Source organism: Tyto alba, unplaced genomic scaffold, assembly GCF_018691265.1.
Source record: "Tyto alba isolate M040663 unplaced genomic scaffold, T.alba_DEE_v4.0 Super-Scaffold_14, whole genome shotgun sequence".
Lineage (NCBI taxonomy): Eukaryota > Metazoa > Chordata > Aves > Strigiformes > Tytonidae > Tyto > Tyto alba.
This window is the reverse complement of record NW_024881276.1, coordinates 52792288-52814300: the sequence shown is the minus strand read 5'-3', so window position 1 is coordinate 52814300 and position 22013 is coordinate 52792288.

Genomic DNA, 22013 nt, shown 5'->3' with positions numbered 1-22013 from the left:
TGGGGAAAGAGTGGCTGGAAAGCTGCCCGGCAGAAAAGGACCCAGGAGTATTGGTCAACAGCTGGCTGAATATGAGCCAGCAGTGTGCCCAGGTGGACAAGAAGGCCAATAGTGTCCTGGCTTGTATCAGAACTAGTGTGGCCAGCAGGACTAGGGAAGTGATTGTCCCCATGTACTCCATACTGGTGAGGCCACACCTCGAATGCTGTGTTCAGTTTTGGGCTCCTCACTACAGACATACACTGAGGTGCTGGAGTGTGTCCAAAGAAGGGCAACGAAGCTGGTGAAGGGTCTAGAGACCAAGTCTTACGAGAAGCAGCTGAGGGAGCTGGGGATATTCAGTCTGGAGGAAAGGGAGCTGAGGGAGACCTTATCACTCTCTACAACTACCGGGAAAGAGGTTGTAGTGAGGTGGGTGTTGGTCTGTTTTCCCAAGTAACAAGAAATAGCACAAGATGAAATGGCTTCCAGTTGCACCAGGGGAGGTTTAGACTGGATATTAGGAAAAATGTCTTCACTACAAAGGTTGTCAAGCATTGGAACAGGCTTCCCAGGGAAGTGGTTGAGTCACCATCCCTGGAGGTATTTAAAAGATGTGTAGGTGTGGCGATGAGGGACATGGTTTAGTGGTGGACTTAGCAGTGCTAGGTTAACCGTTGGACTGGATGATCTTAAAGGCCTTCTGCAACCTCAATAATTCTGTGATTCTAACTACTGTCTGTCTGCAGGGATGTTCCTGGGCTCAGGACATTTTCTGACAGTGGAAGAGGAGAAGCAGCCATGGAGCAAGACAGTCTTTCTTCAACAGGGAGCCCTACTCAGCTCCTGGCCTTGCCCAGGTGGATCTCCAAGTTCGTGACCATTTTTCCTTCCTACGGGGCAAAGAGGAGCAAAGGCATTATTACTGTCTTACTCATATCTGCCCCCAGTTTTAGGAACAGATCAGCAGTTGCAATCAAAGCTACGAGCAAAAAGCTGGTGACAGATGAGCTGGGTAGGTTTTGTAATTGACAGAGAGAAATCCTGGGGTCTCCCCGCTGAGGTTAACTTTTATCCTTGCAGATTCTCCCACCTGGTGGAAAGCAGCGTAGGAGAGCACAACAGAAGAGCCGTACGTAACTACAGACAAACACATACAGATATTGCAGCTGCCTGCCACCGTGTCCTCAAGCAGACACAAACTTTGCTGGAGTTTACTTTACTACTCGTTCCCTTCCTCTTTCTTATGCTGTGTCCCCAGACTGTAAGGCGATGCATTGCCACATCACCACATACTCATTAAAGCCTGTGATGACATTCCCCAGAGCCAGCAAACTCCCACAGCTACTTTAATCACAGGTCAGAGAAGGGGTAGCAGGAAACCAGCAGCTGGAAATCACCCACAGAGAAGGGGATGTGACAGCTAGGCAGCCTGATGAAAGAGGCCAAGCAGAAATACACATGCAGGGAAGAGAGAATCACGTCACGGGACCACTGCTTTTGACTGCTGGACCACAGGGTTAGAATCTCTTGCTGTTATCACGATGTGCTGCCTCAGATAAAGGGAGATGAGCCCACATCAGTCATTTGGCTAACAGGGAAGAAGAAGAATCCTCTTGAACAAAGCAGGAAGCTTTGCATGAAGCTTTGCAAAATAGCAGCTGATGTATGAAGTGGGCTTCCCTTTAATTATCTTGCTAATAAAGTGATAACTCTCCAGGGGGTAAGACTGAGGCACGGTAGTCGAGACAGTGAGATCTGAGCCCTTGAGTCTTCACCATAGTGTGTGAGATCCTTAGCTGGGAGAGGGGATGGAGAAAAAAGGGAAAGTGTGGGACAGATCTGTGGCCCCAGCTTTGTCAGAGAGTCTGTGGTACAAAGCAGGCAGAAAGCTGATCAAAAGGATTGCACCGAGGCAGAGTGTAGCAGTGTTTCTTAGCAATCCAGTCTTTCTGGGGGAAAAAAAAAAAAAAAAAAAAAAGAAGACATAGCTCACTGCTTTTCCATTATAATCAACTAAAAATTAGACTAAAATTTTGTATATGCCTTTATATTTTCCTCCTTCTGTTTATATAAACTAATCAGCATTTTCCTTCTCCCTCCCCTTTTTGTTGTTGCTTGCAAGCAGGAATGCAGATGTGTATTTTCTTTCATTGTGTATTTTTACAATATTTTGTAGAAAACCTTAATGTCTTATCAAGCACCTGTGGTCTCTGAACAAGTTCATAATCACTGACATGAAACACCCAGCTTTATGTCTCTTGCTCCTCTTGCTATTTAGGAGCAGACAGGGGAGAGCACATATAAATCTCTGGCCACTATAGCAGTCTCCAAGGGAGATAAGTCTGTGGCACAGGTAGCACAAACACTAAACTCCTTTTAATAATATTCTCTTTGGATCCATTTTGATCTTTCTGCAGGGTGAAGGTTAGCTAGGTAAAATGTTAGCTTTTGTCACCTTGCCCTGCACACTTTTCTCTGAGACAAATATTAACTTGATTCACCTGAAGATCTGGTCCATTATGATTAATAATTTCTCAAGGCACTTAACGGTACTGACCACATTTATACATAACTAAGTCATTTTCCTTGTAAGCAATTGCTGCAATTGCACCAAATGTTACCTCCATATAAATGGGACAGTCACAGGGAGATTGTGAAAGGCAAGAATCTCTGTAACTCACTGTATAGTCAGATATCATGTTCACCATACCACACTTGCTCTTGACACTCCCTGCTTGGAAAGACACACACATGATGAGAAAGGTCTCCATGCTCATCACAACTTAAACACATAAAAGTTCAGCTACTTCAGAGAAAATCTCCCTACTCAAAACACCAGGCTGCACAAGCCTATTCACCCAAAGGACTGAGGTGGCATTGACAGACCCTTTCAATACTGCACATAAATTTTGCTTCTGGAGACAGAATAATTACAGTAGAGTGTGAATGATGCATAATTAGCCAGTTTTCCAAATGAAAGCACATGCAGAGATAAGCTGCAGCTCGCACTGCCTGTTGAAGGATATGCACATGTGAGTTTGCTTGCATTATAGATCCCCCCCCAAATAGTAATTTCAGATCATTTCAACAGTCTTGCATAGCAACTGCAGTATCCACTGCCTTTGCTTTCTTCTCTGACAACTCTTTTTCTCTTCCGTGCATTATACTGATGGGAGTTGCATGTGGCCCACTGGCTCACATGGCAGCACAAGAGGTTCGTGTCCTGCTCCGTGGCACCCCTGTCCCCCCAGATGGTCTTCAGTGGGTCACAGACTACGCTCACCAGCTGTGCCTGGCACGGGAGGCAGGGCACAGGGGAGACAGGCTGCAGTGCCGCAGAGGAAACACAGAGCAGGAGCTGCCTGCTGAGGGGAGCACAAGGTGAGGATTAATTGCATGAGTTCTACCCTTGATGAGCAAGATCAGGCAAGTCCATCATATTAGCTTCTATCCACTGTATGAAAGAAGAAACGTGCCCAGGGCTCTCCCAGAGCCCTGCTGCCCATTCGTACGTGCATATTGCCTCAGCTGGAGTCACAATAACTCATTTCTTTTATGATCATCCTAAACACCCCTGTGCTGTTGCTGTGGTGAACTACAACCGTGAGAGCGATGGATGGAGCAAATGGAAACCCACGAGAAATAAGAGGGCAGAGGCTTGCGGCTGGGCACCACAGCCATGTGATTCAGCTGGCAAGGAGAAGGGAGTGAAGAGAAAATGAGTGAGTTTGACAGAAGCAGACCAAAATGGGAGGAGAAAATGAAACAAGGAAGAAGGGGTAGCAGAGACACTGGCTTTGTGGTTAGGGAGGCAGTAGGGATTCAGTAGACAATCTGTTCTACTACGGACTTTCCAAGTGACTTTAGGCAATTCATCCCATCGGTTTGAACATCAGTTCCTCTTCCGTAACAGGTTCTGTCAGAGGAACTGTCACAAAATGTCATGAGGAGCATAAATACAGCATGGAAACCACCTTGTAAGTGATAAGAAACAGGCTGAACAACATCCAGAAAAAAAGAAGGCTTTCATCTGAACAGCCTCAGCAAAGTCACAGTTCACAGGGGAAAGCAAACAGAAACAGACTGGGAGAGAGTTGGGGCTGTTTCTGTCTGTCGCCGTGACGGGTCTATACACAGTGTAAGCAGTTACTTTACTTTTAGAAAGCTCTTTTGCCTCATCTGTTGGCATCAGCATCAGAGGGATGTATCCCCAATTTGCAAATATGGTGTTATCTGGTGTCCCTCAGTACCAGAGAAGGATAAGGACTTTCTGCGGAAATAGTATTTTCCTTGCCCTGCTGTCACTCTCTCCCCACCAAGTGTTTTCCAGTGAATCATTGTTTTGCACCCTGAGTTGTACTGGTGTGGCTGAAAGCACAGACTTAAGTTTAGGTAAAGTGGAGACATTTTGGATACGAATGCTGCCTAATTAATTTGTGATTAGGCAAATACAGCCCTAAAAACCTCTTGGTAACTGAGTGCTATCGTAGGAAGCCTCAGCACGAAGTGTCTTTCATTTGAGGGAAATCCTCTTAAAGCAAGATGGCCTCCTTTCCTCACCTCTCCCATTAAAGACTGTTCCCATACTTATTTGCTCTGATGTCTAGAAGCTTTCTTCTAATTTCCAGAATAAATTTCTTTATGGTCAGTTTATACCCACTTGTTCTTCAGATACAATCGTCCTTCAGCTTTAATAACATCCTCTTCCGATTTTAACATTCCAATACATTTATAGAAAGGACATACAGCCCCTCTCACCCTTCACTTTGCTGTCTGTAAGAGCCAGTCTCTCTTAGTCTCACCACATAGGCTAGGAGTCTCCTTGCTCCTCGTATCATCTGCTTGTTCTTCTCTTCACCTGTTCCCACTGGAATATATATTTCTAGTAAGTAGGCAACAAGAATTGTTCTCCGTTTTACAGATGAGATCTCTCCTGAGCCCTGCATACCCACTATTCACTCTTCCTTCTCTCTCTGGGTACACTGTAGGGTATTATTTGCCTTTGCACAATTGCAACATAGTCACTGTGTGATGAAGCTTTTGTCCTTCTCTGGCATTTCTAGCTGTTGAGCCACCATAGTGTTGCTGTTACAGATGCCAATACAGTTCTGCACACTAAAGTTAATGCACTAGCAAAGCCAGTTACTGAACTCCATTCTTTCAACCTGATACCTTCCCTTTCCATACAACCTACCTTTGACCCCCATCAGCCAGCTCTTTATCTGCCTTCTAACTTTTTCATAACTTCTATTTTAGCTATAAATTTCACATATGGCACTGTGTCAAGTACTTTATTGTAGTCTGGACAGATAAGATCTCTATCATTTCCCCTATCCAAAACAGTTGTCTTATCAAAGAGAAATATCAAGCCATTCTGGCATGCTCTGCCTTTGACAAACTAATATTGCTTTGTACCTCACTGTTCATTTGCCTCTGTGTTTTTTTATTATTCCCTCCTACAGATTGGCTGTATGCACTGTGGTGGTCAGAAGAACGGGTCTGCATTTCCCTAGATTACACCCTTTTCCTTTTCTTAGAGATAACAGAAGTACTACATCTGTTATTCTGCAGTCAGACAGTGCCACCACCAACTTGATAGATTAATTAAAAATCCGCCCTGGAAGACTTGCCATTTCATATGCCAGCTATCTCAATATTCTGAGATATTCTGGTCCCTGTGACTGGAACTGATCAAGATGCTTACGTTCTTGTTTCATCTCGAATGCAGTCATTTCCTTTTCCATACACACAGCGCTTGCCCTGTGTTCTCCACTGTCAGCATTACTGAAAACTGAAGTGTTACTCATTTAATTCATGCTGTCCTTGGGTCACACCTATGATCCTCTCATAATTTTCCTTAAGCATGCACAGATCCTTTCCACATCATGTCACACAGGAATAATTTGCTGTTTCTTTTACTTGCCTTTGTAAGGTCTATCTCAGGTTGGCCTTTGATCATTCTTAATTAATCCTTACAGTTTTAGTCCCCTTGCCCCCCAACACACAGCAACTATTGCTGTGACCAGCTGCTTACTTCTGGTGCAATCTGTGCTTTCTGGGCTCACATCACACTAAACGTATCATTGACAGAATCTGTCTGGAGCCAGTATAAAAGGGATGTCACAGAGGCTTGCATGGGTTTAACATTAGTCATGTTCTAAACTATTAAAAATTAAACTTGTGCAACAAGTGTGTGAAGATACGCCCTAAATCCTTCACTGAGATTTAAATGAAAGCATTTCATGCCCACGACTCAGTTGCTCTGGGTCAGGGAGAAAGAAGCATTTTCTCTCCTTGCCTGTTCTACACGTTCACTTATTTTGTAGATTGTCTCTTTTGTATTTTTAGAAGTGGATGTTGCTAAGGCAACCAAACTAGCTGAACATTTTGTTTCCCTAAGAACAATACATGTTTAAATATTCAGGCAATTTTCCATTGTTCGGCAGGAATGGTGAGATCAGTCAGATTATCCAGACCAGATGAGGGAAGTTTAGGTTGGGTTTCTATTATATTCAGAAGCCTTCACTCTGCTGACAGCCATTCAACAGATCTGCCCAAGGAGGAACAATATACAGAAGACACATAGACTACCCTCCATAAATGGGAGAAATGTTTAGTTTTATTCCCTTCTGTTACACTCCCCACAATAAACCAAAGCACAGATGTATTTCCAGGTAGCCAAGCTATGCTCACCCCTGTGTTGAGGCTGACACAAGGCCTGCTCATGCTCTGAAAGCACAGTATCAGATAATGATAGTATCATACAGGTCAGAAGAGGCAATTAAAAGGTCCATCCAATTTATCACATCCCTCCCTCTTGCCTAGGCTGTAGCTTTCAGGCATGTTTCAAGCATCTGGAAAAGATTTAGAATATTCCTGCTGATCCAGCTGCCTGCTGGCATGCCTAAAACTGGGCTGGTGATGGGATCCTGTGGGTGACTCTCACCTACCTGTACAAAGCTCACCAGCCTGGCTTCTCGGCTGACTTTGCACTGGAGCAGGTTATGAGGGGCTGGCACAGGAACTGCCACCTCGTGAGTAGCTTGGAGCAGAGTGCGGTGTCCATGCCCTGCAAGAGAGCAAGAACTATGCACTGAAACTGAGATACCTTGAAGTCTGCTGCTGATTTTGACGTGAACATTTTCTGGGATGATCACTAAGTGTGCTTAGCTTCACTTTCCCTGCTGGCATTGTGACATGGTTAAAACTGTAAAAACCTGAAGAAAATATGATTATGGCTTAAAAATGCTCTTTGAACAAGTGCCAAATACTATTATAATGCTGAAAAATGCAGGAGGGAAGAAGGGAGGAAAGAAATAAAGGAGATTAAAAGTGTGAAACCGGTCAGCATGTGAGACTGCAAAAGGCATAGAGGAACAAAAAGCATGGCACAGTCAAGAAAGGGGATGTACTCCCAGAGCTGATCTCTAACCCAGAAGCAGGGAGCAGCCTGATACTAACGGATGGATGGTGCACAGGAGAGTCATGATGGGAAGATAAGTGAGGAACACAGGACCGAAGCTACTGTCAGCAACAGCAGAGATGCTGTGCAGTGGAGCAGGCACTCCTCCACTGAGTGACACACAGCACACGCCTGACTGACTAGTGTTACTATGGGATGGAGCTATTTATCCTTTCCAATACATCTAGCTCCAGAAATGTGCAACTCCCTCTTTCTTCTAAGTATCTTTTCTGGAGATGGAAGCGATACAGCGTTAGCACTGGATTGCAAGTTATCAATCTGAAAAGAGAACTTCAGAAACCTCTTTGGTTTTCATCATTTGGTAGCTTTTGTGTGTATATTTCTGCTCTTCTCTGTCCTTCTCTTTTTAAAAGTGAAGAGCATCATCTAAGGCATTCCAATACTTTAGCCTAATGGCTAATCAGCACAAAGAGGGTTGTGCTATTCAAAGAACAACAGCAAGGTCTCCCAGTTTATCTAGGCCAGATCCAAGTATACCAGTTAGAGAAGTGTCCTACGGTTGCCAAAGATAGTGGGTTGAAATGGCAGTCTTGGCAGGGAGAATTAGTTTTCAGGAAACTAGTTGGCTCCTAGGATGACGGACAGCTAGGAAAAGTCTGAATAACTAGAAAAGTCGATGAATAATGGGTTAGCCTGACATAGACATGTGAGCCAAAGAAGAGCCATATAAACCATAAAAGTCCTAGTCCCAGCACAAGATAATCTGGCTCTTTTCCACCCCATCATTTTTCCTGGAAGACAAGAAGAACTGGCAGATTAGATGTGGCCCAGGACGGACACACATCACATCATGGGTAATTAAACTGCTGCCAAAAATATAATTTGAAATTATTTCCATTGCGTCTCTCTTTTACAGCCTTCACTCTCCCTGCAGACTGGACTGCCTACCTGCCCAGTCTCCTCAAGCTCAGGGCCCGGCCAAGCTGGAGGAATAGGAGGAAGGTCAAAGTCCAAAACAGGGCTCATGGGTAAGAATGCTCTTTAGTCAGTCAGGGGTCTAGCAAATGGAAAGAAGAAATCAGGCGGAAAAGAGTTACTCAGAGGTCTAGGAATGAGGCAGATTGATCCACCCTAGGCTCCTAGTTAGAAGAGGTTGGAGAGAGTCCCAATTCATCACACTGAAATACATCTGACTGCAACAAAGGTGACAGTTTCAGCTTTTGCCCAAGGTCTACTGAAACCTCTGTGCAAGCAGGACATGGAGTACCTGAGCTTCACGCTCCCGTGAGGCAGTCAATTGTAGGGAGTGAAGGAGGGAAGAAAGAATTGGTAGCTGCAGACTGGAGTGGATTGGGAGGGGGTACCAAAGGGACAGGAGGCAGAGGGGAAATACAAGGTGTGCTTGCTCTCAGTGCAGCCTATTCTTAGAGCATCAGCAAACAACAAAGACTTTGTTTCATCCCTATGGACTCTTTAAATGTCAGCGTCTCTGCTCCTGCCAGGTGGTACCTATAAATTATTCAGTCACCCAACTACATCATGTGTCCAAAAGGGGAAGACTGAGCTGAACAGAACCAAAACTCAGAAGGGACTATTTTAAGAAAGAGCTCCTATTGTGTAAAGAATCAGCTACTTTCTCAACATAGACACGCTCAGGAGAAAGAAATGGGAAGGTCCCCCAGCAGTAGTGTGGGATCAGAGCCAACACAGTGGTGCAACCACAGTGTCAGCTGTGCCAGCTGTCAGCAGTGAGTCTCTCTGGGGCAGGAGCTGGGACCTCAGGGATGTTGCAGCCCGGTTTACTGCACGTTGCACAGAACCTGGCCTAAGCCAGGCTTAGTTTCAAGACTGGCCATTGCCAGCCATATTACTCATAGCACTCTGAGCAGTTCGCTTGCCCTCCATCTGTCTCAGTTTCTTCACCTGTGAAACAGCCTGAGAGCGGCTTTGCAATGCATGATTGCTTTTCTGGCCCTGGCTTCCCTGCCTGCTCTACAGCTGCCGGCACGGCAGTCTGCAGGCGGGTCTGCTTTCAAATCTGTAGCCTTAAGGGAGGCAGCTTTTGCTATGGGGGGCCCCCGTTGTATGAATATAGGAACAGAGCAGTCAGTGCTACTATGATTGTTACAGACAGCAGTAGGGGCTGATATAACCTCTCAGAAAAGGTGATCACGGCCCAGAGAAGGCAGATGGTGCAGACATGCAAGACATGCACGCCTACCGCTTTGAAATCCTATTTGCATTCACATATGCGAACTCACAGCAAAGTGGTCCACCCCTACCTTTCAGTCAGCCAGCTAAAATCCCCTCTCTGAATACGACACAAAAATATCTGAAGAGTCCTCTTGTGACCATTCCCCAGTGTACCTGCCCCATGCCGAGGTTCTCTGGCCTCTGCATGCAGCTGTGAACGCTCCATCTAACCTGGGAGAACCACCTCCATCATGCACAGCAGAAAGGGCTCTTTCCATGAAGAAGCAACCAGAAATTGCACTGAGAACAGACCTTGCTTTGCACTGAGTAGTGAGCCTCCCCCAAATGATTTTTATTATCAGTTTTCTGAGGTCAGCAGCTTTCTATTCAGTTGATACAAGAAACACAGCCATGGGCTTAGGGGTTTGAAAGGATAAAATTACTTTTTTTTTATACCTGCTCTTCCAATTGCTGTTCTTAATAAGCATGTAAGGAACAGGAGGAAGGGTACCAGGAGAAGAGGGAATGAAACAGCCAAGCTGAAGGCCGATGCTCATGTTAGGCTTGTGAAGCAGCCAATCGGGCTTTCTACACAATAACTTGAATTTTGAAATGCAAAAGCAAGAAGTTAAAAATAAAGCTGTGAGCTTATTGTTCCCACCTATAGAGCAAGCTATCTCCAAATCACATTTAAAAAAAAAAAAAAAAGAAGTTGCAAACTCAAACATGAATGAAAACGTTTTCAAGACTGAATAAAAGGGAGGTTTGCATTTTACTCCAAATTTCACTAGTTCCTCACTACGCAGACATACTCTTGATTTCAGTGCCATGAGTAAAAGGCGTTACATAACTATGCAAAATACCACAGATCTGGGGTGCAAGAAACCTGTCGGGGCTCAGGTATTAGACTGGGACTCTGAAAATATTGCCGTGATTTCCATCGCAAATCCACTGAGTCAGAGATATGTTAAGGATTATTCACACTGTGGGAGGAGCCAAGGGAACACAGATGTGGAAGGAGACCTTTCCCGTGAGCCAGCTTCTGCTTAAGGCAAGCAGGGAGCACTTTCTGGTCCATCTGCAAATAGCCTAAATGTCCGTTCAACTGTTGCACACCAGGAACAAATGTCTTCACATAAACATACCCCTCTATCCTAGATACCTGTGTACAAGGATTCCTTTGGTATCACCCCAAACTATTCAACCAGTTTGGCTTTCCTACGGCTTTTTCATACTACACTGATGCAAAAAATTGGCAGCAGATTTATCCTTACGTGGGCCAACCAGACTGGAACTTCTTGACAGCAGGCCCAGAGCTGAGGACACAGAGAGATGAAAGAGCAGGATCTCCATACATGAAGGGATCTCCACGCAGGCTTGAACAAGCAACCCTTTGCTTTGATTTTGGAATGATAATAATCTTCTCTTCAAAATGACAGCTTAGGGCTCAGCTGCTGCAAGACTGTTTTTGGAATCAAATTACTAGAAAGGTCAAAATCATTAACATGTGCTTTAGGAAGAGGGAAAATACCAGGCAAAACCTGTAAGCTTCCACTGCTGAAAGATGCCCCCTGGACTAGCAGATGCTATTATTTGCTTCATTTCACTGTAGGCAGAAGGGTGTCCTCTCACCAAGGGAACAGAGAAGGAGGTCATTCTGCTTGGAGGTCTTTCAAAAATGTGCATAGCAGGAGGGGCCTCTTGTGACTTTGTAGAATTTAAAAGGCACAAAACAGTGTTAGAGGCAGTGAATGAATAGATTATGTCCGTCTTACCTGGCACGGTCTTAGCCTATACACACTCCGTAGGTTCTCTTTAGCATTCTGCACTGTTGGCAATGGTTGTCCCAGTGTAAAAAATGTACGGACTTACTCTTGCTCACACATCCAGCAGGAGATAGTAAATATGGAGTTGGTGCTACACCCAAAGTACAAGACTTAAGAAGAGAATTTTGCTCATGCCTCTATTACATGGGTTGGGGCATAAGCATAATAATGATTTCACTAGAGTTCTTCAACCAGAAGTGTTAATAAATAAGAGAAAAAAGAGTAGACAAAGGCTTCCACAATGTGAGCTACAGCTTTGTCTTTCTTGGTTACCAGACACCTCTATTATGCCACCTGAAGACACCAAGGGCCTCAGCAGTGCATTAGTCATCAAGGTAGCCGGCAGATCAGGGCAACACACTTCCCTTTTGGGAGCACTCAAATGAGAGTTAAAGTATCTATCAAGAATTAGTGCAGAGTTCCTACAAGTAGACACATTTTGGGTGCTTCATGCACCATTTGCCACTTTGAGCTGGGCCTCACTAAGTAAAAGCCTACCCTACATTCTCCAAAATATAGCTAAGACAACACTGAACACAAGACAGAGACAATCTCTGCCCTAAGCTTTTGAAGTTTAACAAGAAAACCCGTACTTACAGGCTTCTCTCCCACTGATGCATTTAACCAACTTCTCCCATGTAAGTAAGCTGGCACAGTGGTGCTCTCATATTCGTCATGTGTACTCCTGGATGGATAATAGGATTCACCTTGATATGATAGCACCAATGTCTCTAAAGTAATCTGGCCCATGAAAAATCATCTTTCTAATCCTTGAGAATGTCACGTGTATTAGCTGCAGCCCTTCTGGTACGAAACCTCTACAGTGGATTCAATTTCACACAAGTCCTAGCAAGACAGACCATCCTAGGCTGGGAATTCATACCCCGCCCCTACAACCTTTACTCTTCAGAGAGGCAAGCAACCACTACTTTTTGCATAGGATCCACCTTTAAACCTATATATAATTTTTCCTTCCCAGAGCAGAGAGTTCCGATCTGGGAATCTGGAGGTAAAATGCTTTGGATCGTCTTGCCCTGTATCTCCCTTTCATATTTGTACACCTTTTTGTGCAGCACTGCATGTTCATACTCAGTGTTCACCTTCACCTGCAGCACTGAGTTAAGCTTTTCCACAGCATTTTTCCTTATCCATTTCCCCTTGACCCACAAAAACCTATCACCTGAGTTTAATGACCCATTCAACTTGGCTCAGGCTCAGGTTGTTAGCCTCTGTGTTCAAAACTGCCAGTCTTCCAGTGCTTTTCCATCACTTCCTTTGGGTTGCACATTCTTGTTCAGCTCCCTACTCACTACTTCCACATCAGAAATGACCCCTCACTAAAGTCAGTATATACCAGGTTTAAATCCGCCTGCAATGCAGTCTGATGGGCAGGCACTATTTCTAGTATTTCTGTGGAGACAACCAGACCAGCTTCCAGCTACCCAGGAGAAAATGTATCCCGGGGCTGCTGGAGGGCTGAGGACCTGGGAGGTGATTGCAGAAATCCCACAGCTTCACCTGAGTGAGCACACCTTTTCAAAGGACACGCTCCAGTACGGCTTGGCACACCTGTATTTGCTTGGCCTAGCTTAATCTGACCCAAGGTCATGCAACAGCAAAAATGTACCCTTTATTTGGTGCACTCTTGTGAGCGTTCACCTTTGCTGTATGCTCCTCGTTGCACACAATTATTCTCACATTTATCGCAAACCACTGTGGCACAGTCTGACTTTTTTCTGGCTTTTATTACTGCTTTGCATTGCATTGTGTTGGCTACAATACTGTCACTGCAATCAAGTATTTTGGTTCTCAGGAGAATAAATGTTTGAAGATATGAATAATTATCCTAATTTACCCTCTTAACCCTGTACACAAAACTTAAAGGCTATTGCATGCACACCCACTGAAGAAATATGCCAGAAGCAGAAAATTTTAGGGAAGATGTTGCTCTGTGCTCAGGAAAGGCAATTCAGGAAGGTTGTCTAGAGGTCACATTTAGTTTGCCTTTAATGTTTTGGAAGGGGAGAGCATTTTAAACTTTCAGCCGTGGGTAGCTGCCTCCGGACAATGCCTCCTTGACGCCACTTTCTCCAGTGGAGATCCCTCACTCTTTAGACCTGGCAAGAGTGAAATGGCTGTGGTCATGACCTTGCTCTCACCTTTCCCTGTTACCACAGATTTCTTTGACAGCCAGTACTTTTGGGGGCGCGAGGGCGGTGGGAGGATTGTGTTCACCTGCCAATGAGGTCAGGACTTGTCTTTGTGCTGGAATATAACAGATGTAGTGAAAACACAAGTCCTCTGCTCCTCTTTTCTCTATGGGAACTCTGGCATCCAGTATCTCCATGCAGAATTTCCTCAAGGGATGAGAAGGGCACAAAAATGAAAGAACTGGCTTCAGGCCAGCACTTGGTCCTTCACTTGTTCAGGCAAACTCCTGAGATGCCCTATATGTGAAATGAATTGCAGACCTCTACCTCTGAGGGAATTAGAGTTAATAGCTTAATGTTCTCACAGAAAAAAAAAAAAAAAAAAAAAAAAGAAAAAAAAGCCATGCAGGCATTTTGAGCAGCCTCACTCCTGGGCTGTGTATTTCCTTAATGCGGTTTCAGGAGAGATGGTTGTTAGGGAGAGGGAGTAGGATCCCATTTTGTATGCAGATTTCAGTGCTGAATTGAAGGTCTTATAGTCTCATGATGCTGGGGCAACAGCAGCAGTATCTGGCCATTCCTTTTGCAGTGATCATCAGATGACCTTGAGATTTACCCGACTGGGGCAGTGCAGTTTCTATAAATATCCCATTTTCCAGGATCATGTTTTCAGCTGTATCAGAGACAATCCCAGTGAAGAATCAATTCAGTTGGGCATACCCTCCCTTCCCTCTCACCCTTCCCCTCCCCCCTGGCCCTCCTTTACTCTGGGTTGTAAAAAAAACCTCTGAGATTTCTCTTTTAGCACTGACCTTCTAAGCTATCTAATGATGAAGATAGGAAGAGGCTGCAACCAGACAGTGAAAAAAGAAAAGCCTTTTGCTAGCAGGGAAATGTGTGAGTAATATACACACTGTTGGACAGTGTCCAAATCACTCTAGTAACGGCTGTTAGTTCCCCTTACCAAGAAAATGATCAAATGAGAAAGAGAAGCTGCAGTCGGGTGTCAGAAATGCTGAGTCGCAACAGGAGAGTGCCGCATCCGATGGAAATTTACCCAGGAGCCAGTGACCTTCACATGCTGGGAATGAGGACTGAGGGCTTGCAGGGATATCCTGTCCTCACTGACACACTGCTGTACTACCTCCCTGTCAGGCAGAGCACACCCTGACAAAGGAGGCCAGGAGATGAGCTGGGGAGCCAGGCAACCTTCGAGACAGAGTGGGCTTCCAGGACAGCCTCCACAACATGAAACAGGGTACTGCTTACATGGTGTGCAAGGATGGCTGGCCCCACAGCACTGCCTAGTCTGCGGTGATTACTGGCCTCAGGTGATCATTTGCTGCTCATCTGGCCCTTCCCCTGCTGCTTTGGACACATGGTCTTGAAAAATGAGATAGTTGGGTCCAGCTGACCCATGACTGGGGCTACCCCACCTGGAAACACCAGAGAGCAAGGGTGACTTCACAGCTGCCTGCTTTGAGGGCTGAGGGACTGTGCCTTGTGCCAAGCTGGAGCTTGCCCATGGGCTGCTTCAACTGCAGCCATCTTCACGATGTTTCAGGTACTTGTTGTAAGCAGAGTGCAGGAATACTCCGGCTTCACCCTTGTCAGAGGGTCTGAGGTTTGGGATATCACCAGAACATCTCCCTTCATCCTCACTCCCAAGCACTGGGACATAGTTGATGGCTTTGCCTGCAAGTTTGCAGCCTCTCCCTGAAAGACAATGGGGAGTGGGGAAGGATGTGCAATAATGCCAGAGGACAAAGGATACAAGGCAGTAAATAAGAGTTGTAGCTGAAAATAGAGGACAACTACTTGCATCGAGCTGGAATATGGAAAAAAAGGGAGAAGGAGGTAGCTGGTGATGCAATGATGGGGATGCTGGCTAGATGGTGCTAGCACATACTCCTGTGCTTTTGTCGGGGACTAATACAACATTATTACTGCTTTACCTTTAGACAGAGGTTTCACTTCCATTGCAAGAGCCAGAGAAACTACTGTCTGTTGATGGTACTGCTAACAGAGAACTGGTAGTCCCCGGTGAAGTTCTTGTCCTTTTCAAAGACAAAGGGCTTCTGAAATATAAGAAAGATAACACTCTCTTTGCAGCGCGGGGGAATGATAAGCAGTCGACTGTCTCAATCCAGTACTCCTGTGTTGGCTAAACACGACACAGAATACGATATCTGCCTCACGTCATCCTTGAAATCAGCTCTTCCTGCGCTGTGCTGCAGGGACTCGTTCTTAATCCTCCGGACTATACCGGATTAGGCTCTCCTGGTTGTGCTACTAGAGCCGGTTCCAGTCACCAAGGCAACAACAGCAGGCTCCTCAGCCCCTGAAAGGAGCGCACCCACGTGCTGGGGTGAAGATCGTGGCTCAAGCACACCCAGTCCCACGATCCACACGCTTTTTCTTTTGTACGTTGTGCTTTTCGTTTGGCTGTTTCTTGCTTGTGGCACAGCACACACGCTGCCCTTTAGAAGATCCAAGCCCAGGTGTGAGGGATCCTGTGCCTGCTGTGGTGAGAAACCAATGGGCTTCTGGGACACCTGCTGGTGGTGGACACACCAGGTCCTCTGAAGTTCAGGCCTGCAGAAGGACTATACCCAAACTCCTGAGCTTGGATTAAATGTCTCCTAGCCCTCTTAGTGAATATCTTTGGTGAATAATCTAGACCGAGGGTAAATTAGATCTTGGAAGTAGACTCAGACCTAAACCAAACTCCCTACGTAGCCATGGCTTACAGAGAGCCCAGCCACCACTAGAGGGAACAGAAGGCCACACTGAATGACAAAATTGTAAGATCGCTCTCTAAAATGAATGCAGTCAAACAGAAAATACTAGCAGACTTTCTCCATTAAAACTGGAAGAATATAGCTGAAATATATACATCTCCTAATCTGGTAAGAAGAGGAAATGGAGACTGGAAATGGAGAGCAAGTAGGAATTTTGTATCTTTGCCTGTCCTCCAAGCCCCATCACCAACTCTTCCTACAGATAGAGGAATAAAAGGGGACAGCTTACATCCAAGCCTCCCTGAAGCTGTTGATAGGACGCCAGAGTCAGCGGAGAACTAGGCTAATGAAGGCTAATTAGTGTCATCAAGGGGCACAGTACCACAGTGCCAATGAGTTCTCACCAAGGTCTAGGCTCCCAGGAAATTAGGCAAAGTTACAGCCTAGGCCAGTGTATATTTGGGGGAGAAGAAGATATCGTCTTTGTCATATATATCAGAAAGATCCTACAAGCTTCCCAAACTCTCTCCTTGCAGTGGGCATAACATGGTGCACATGGAAGCAGAACCAGACGTGTTTGCTGTCCTGGGCTCACTCCTGGGTGCTCTGTGGACATGAAGCTCTGCTCTGGACTGCACTGTCCAGCCAACCTTGCCATGCACAACGGTGGGAAAAGAAAGCTCCAATGGGACCAGCTAGAAAGTGGAAGTAAAATTTTGCCCTAGAGGTTAGAAATAATCTCAGCCTCAGCAGCTGTTTATTCAGCACTGAGAGAAATGGGAGCAAACAATGAGACTAAACAGTACAAATCCCTGCGAGTCCTTGACTGTCCTCAGGGTTAACAAGGAAAAGGCTTCACCAGTCCCTCCGGCTGACTGCTCCTTCAGAGCTATTCACATTGCCACAGGCAGCCTTTGGCCCGTGCTGGGACAAGAGCAGGGAACCTTGCTAGGTACCCTGATGCCAGGCACTTCACACCAGCCCTCCTGCTGGCTGATGGTGCAGAGCAGCCAGGAACCTAAATGCATACAGGGACAGAGCAGTCCTCACATAGTAATTCTCTCTAAAGTTTGGCTGAATAGTGCTGTGGGAAAAAATTGCACTCTTACTGCCTCTAGTGCCAGTCATTTTGGCATGTCTTTAAGTCTTCAGGGCTGTCCCTTTCCTGGCTGATGGATTTGTGTGTCTTCATCCACCATTTCACTATGTCAGGACAACTGCATTGACTTCAACAGATTCATTCCTGATTCATACTGCTACAATCAAGAGGAGAGGCAGGCCTCCATGTTATTGTTCCCAGGAATTAATGCTGAAAGTCTCTTTTGATCTGTGCAACAGCTCCTGGGAAATTTGTAGCAGAAACTGACCCATTACTGCCCTTTGTCCATATGACTCATCTTGATCCTGTTGTTAACCGCTACTAATGTTAATGCCTAGGAAATACACTTTTTTGGCTTTATGATGCCAGTTTTAGTTTCACCTCCTCCTTATGCATAAGTTTTCCTCCAATTCCTGTTGGTGCTACCCTGCCTGGCATGGAGTGAACCATTTCCCCTAACTCACACAAGTAAATCCCGCGCAGCCCTGTGCAGTGGGTATCGAACACCCGCTGGTCATACTGCGGTGAGAAACTCAGTTCAGAGGCTCCCAGCTGAACAAGAGCTATAGCACAGCTCCAAAGCTAGCTAATGTACGTGGTTCTTTTCTTGCTCCTCTCCTCCCCTGGAGGAAGAGGACAACCGTGGGTTAAATATGGCTGCAGTCACTGTGACTGTACCACACAGGCATGGTGTCAATCCAGTCCAGTCCCTGTGATGGCACTTTTCAGGTCTGAAGTTGCCTTTACCCTTTCCTCCCACCCTCAAGGCCAGTCCTGCCACCCCTGTTGCCTGTCAAGCCCAGCAGCAGTTCTGCTTTCAGCTTCTTTCCCACAGATTCGCTCACACGTGTACACACACGAGTGTATTGACACCAGCACTCATGGCTTGTCTTTCCTTCTCTCTCTTCATCTTCGAATGTCAGTCTCGCAGAGGTACTGAGGCTGACTCACTCCAAGGTTACATGCTTTGGCCTCCCCGTGACCTGCACGTCTGAGCAACCCTCTTAGGCCAACTTTATGTCAGAGCCTGGCTTTGGGTGAGAATGATCTGTCAGGGAAAAAAGCAAAACTCCTTTGTCATTGACAGAGAGGCCTCTGGGACTCCTTTGACCTAATGCTGCTGGTGAGACGGGCTGATGCCACAGAACACAGTAGTGGGAACAACTCAGAGGTCAGGAAAATGCCAGCCTGCAATTTCAGATCTTTTATAAGGAGAAAATGACCATTTGCCTCTATTTGGATCCCAGTTCAAGCGTGAAATTTGAACCCTGGAAAACCACCAAGGTAGCTGAATCCAAGATCTGGAATTGGGTTTCTCCCTAGTCTTTTCAGACGGGTGCTTCAGGATTATTCCATGAGACCCCATGCTGCCCAAAGAAGGGCATTATGGCCTCATCCCATATAGCTGTAGACTCCCTTATCAAGTGTACGGTTGTGATCCCCTCTTGACTGGGTCACCATGGGAAGACTGTTTCTAAAACAAAATGTATTTTCACAGCAAACTAAGCTAAGAAAAAAGATCCATCTGCATAGTAGCCTATTAGCAGCTTAGAAAAATCTGGCCCATCTAGTCTTCAGTCACTTCTGGAAGGTCAAGTTTTGTAATACTTTGATCCCACAGATGTCACTAGGAGCTCTGCACTTGATTTCTGTGGGGACAGAGTTTATTTTAAGGGCATTTAATCTCATCAGAAACTGGAAGTATTTCATACACTCTGTGCACATAGGCCTTACCTACCCATTCAGAGAAATACTATTTCTGGAGTGACCATGGGCTGACAAGACATCCACGTGCATATAAAATCACCATGCCAAGGCACTAATTTTACTGAAAATTTTTGCCTCCAAGAGCTATGCAAATTAAGCGGTTCACCTTCCCTTCCCTCGGGTGGAAGATAGGCTGAATCAAGAGAGGAATTACAAATGGGACTTGACAAAGTGTGTAATTCTTCATATGCCCAGGGGCCTCACATCAAAATGGTCCACTTTAGTGTCTGCACTGCAGATAATCACTCACAGGCCCGAATTTTGAAGGGATATAAAAACATATACATATATATATGTATATATATATATATATAGGGAGTGATATATAAATAGGGAGAAATTTATAAATATATATGGTATTTTACTAAATAAATTAAATTTTTGCACACCTGTTACCTCATGAGCATATCTTTACCTATGATGGGATAAGAGTTGTGGTGGCTGCCTGTTTGAAAGCTCCAGTAAAAAGTGCTTCTGTTAGACAACTTTCTTCTCACTCTGATGTTACAAAAACAAGACTGCTGTGGGTTGCACGGTGATAGTCAATGGACCTCAACAAGCCATGAGACAGCTCAAGCATCACTGACTGATGATTAAGCATTAACAGACATCAGTCAAAAGTACATCAAAAGAGGACATTAGGAAGAAGCGAAGAAAGATCCTGCTGCAAAGCCCCAGCGAGGTACAGAAAACTTCACATTTACATGGCAAGTCCCTTTCCATTCCTCCTCTCGTCAAATCCTGCCACCTCTGCAAAAGAGTTCTCTTTGCAAACAAAGAACAGGGTCAAGATTTCGACAAGGGGAAAACCAAACTGCCTTCTAGAACATGAAATGCAGAATGCAAAAGACAACGTCAGCCTGAAGAGTCCAGCAATCCATTAACATAAGGTTACATGAGCCACATTTTCCATGTTTCTAAAACACAGCTGAAGTAGCTAACATCTCTTCTGTGGCGGGAATCCAGAGAAAGACCGGGCAGTCCTCCAGTGGAGTGGTTTAGCTTCAAAAGCTGAAGTGCACTTAAAACTTTAAGGGGGAACAAGAGGCCAATTTTAGATGCTGTTTCGCCAACCGTACATGGATTTCGAACCTGATGAGAAGTTCCTCTCTCCAGATTAATACTCCACCATTAGACTATAGTTTAATACATACGAATGACACCATTTAAGCAACTGGAACAAGTTTCATCATTCTATCAATTATCATAGCTGGCATTGGCCATTTCCAGTATATGTTCTGCTCCACATACAGGGCAAATTTCCCCCCAACACGGTAACACATCTACTTACTTAGCAGCAGTCCAGGGAAGCAAGTAGGGAGGATTGCTTTTGCAAATGAAGAGTGCTTGGGAAATTCCGAGTAAGGCAGAATGTAACTAGCAGTGGCACAGACATGTATGGGTGAGCAATCGTGTGTTTAGAATAAGGCTGTGACAGCCTCTACTCTTGTGGAAAATAGCACAGCAGGGAGCTCATTTTTTTGTCCCATCTGAAAACTACCATTTCCACTAGTACCTGAGCATCTAACATGAGGCTGCTGATCCTCTCTGTATTCGCTGAATCCCTTGAGAATCTCCCACCCATATTGTTACTCCAGCCAGCGATGCTCTTCTTGGGTGGAGCGAATTGGAACATGCAAAGACAGATCAGCCAGCAGCCAGCTTACCAGCACGGGGCTACTCTTTCTTATAGCTGTTTTGCCTCACCTGGTTCATATAGATAACTGGCGATGTAAAACAAGTGAGAAGGAAAACAGATCTTTAAAATCAAGATTTTCTCCTCAGAGCACACTCAGACGAAAGACATGGTTTCAGAGCTCTCGTGGTGCTTTTAGGAGAGAGAAAGGTTTCAAGTCATTTTAGGGAAGACATGTACAGCCAAGTAACCTCAGCCTTAGCGACCTGCAGTGTGCATGTTGCACTGAGCAGGCTAAAGGGGAAAGAGGCTGTAAGCCTGCTTGTATCAACCCACCGCATAGAGAAGAGCTACCCACAACACAAAAACACTGTCATGACACATAACTCTGCTCTGCTGACAGTCTTAGTGAAGGGAGTGAGAACTGTTTTGGTTTGGAGACTGAACTCCTACCTCTATCCAGGAGCGAATAAGGAGTGGAAGCACTGGAAAAGAGTAGATGAGTGAAAAAGAGAAAAAGATTGTTATTCTCTCATTGAAATTGGCAGACAGCTTCCCTAGTGTCCTTACATTGGCAAAGAGCCTCCCCTCCTCCTTAGCAGCTGCCCCCTGTTTCAATGTACTAAAAACAAGATAACAAATCTATCCAGAAAAGGCATTTACACAGTGCCTAAAATACAAAGAGTGACCACATCAACAGAAATCAGAATTTTGAATTGGCTATTCTTACTTCACAGAGTACACTGCCCAGAGCTTTTTGAAATAACCATGTGCAGAAGTTATGTTATCTTCTGGGAAGGGTAAAAAAAAAAAAATAAAACAACATCAAAAAATCACACAAACACTAAACACTTCCCTTTATCCAGCTGCATCATACACAGCTGATTGTTTTTTTGGGGTGCACTCAGGCCAAACACTGAAGATTTCACCCAGGAAGCATTTGGGATTTTTTTTTTTTTCAATGTGGGAATAACAGAAGGAAAATTTGTGTTAGAAACCGCTGTTGAAATACAGGCTGGGAAAAGATGGCCCTCATCCCCACAAACTTCTGCAGATAGTCATACAACAGATACCACCTCCAGAAGGGCTCAGGAAACACTGTTCTCCAAGTTTACACACACTGCAGGCTTCAGAACATTTCAGAATGACCTATTTCTAAAGCAAAATACTAATGGCCTATAACACAAAGGTAAATG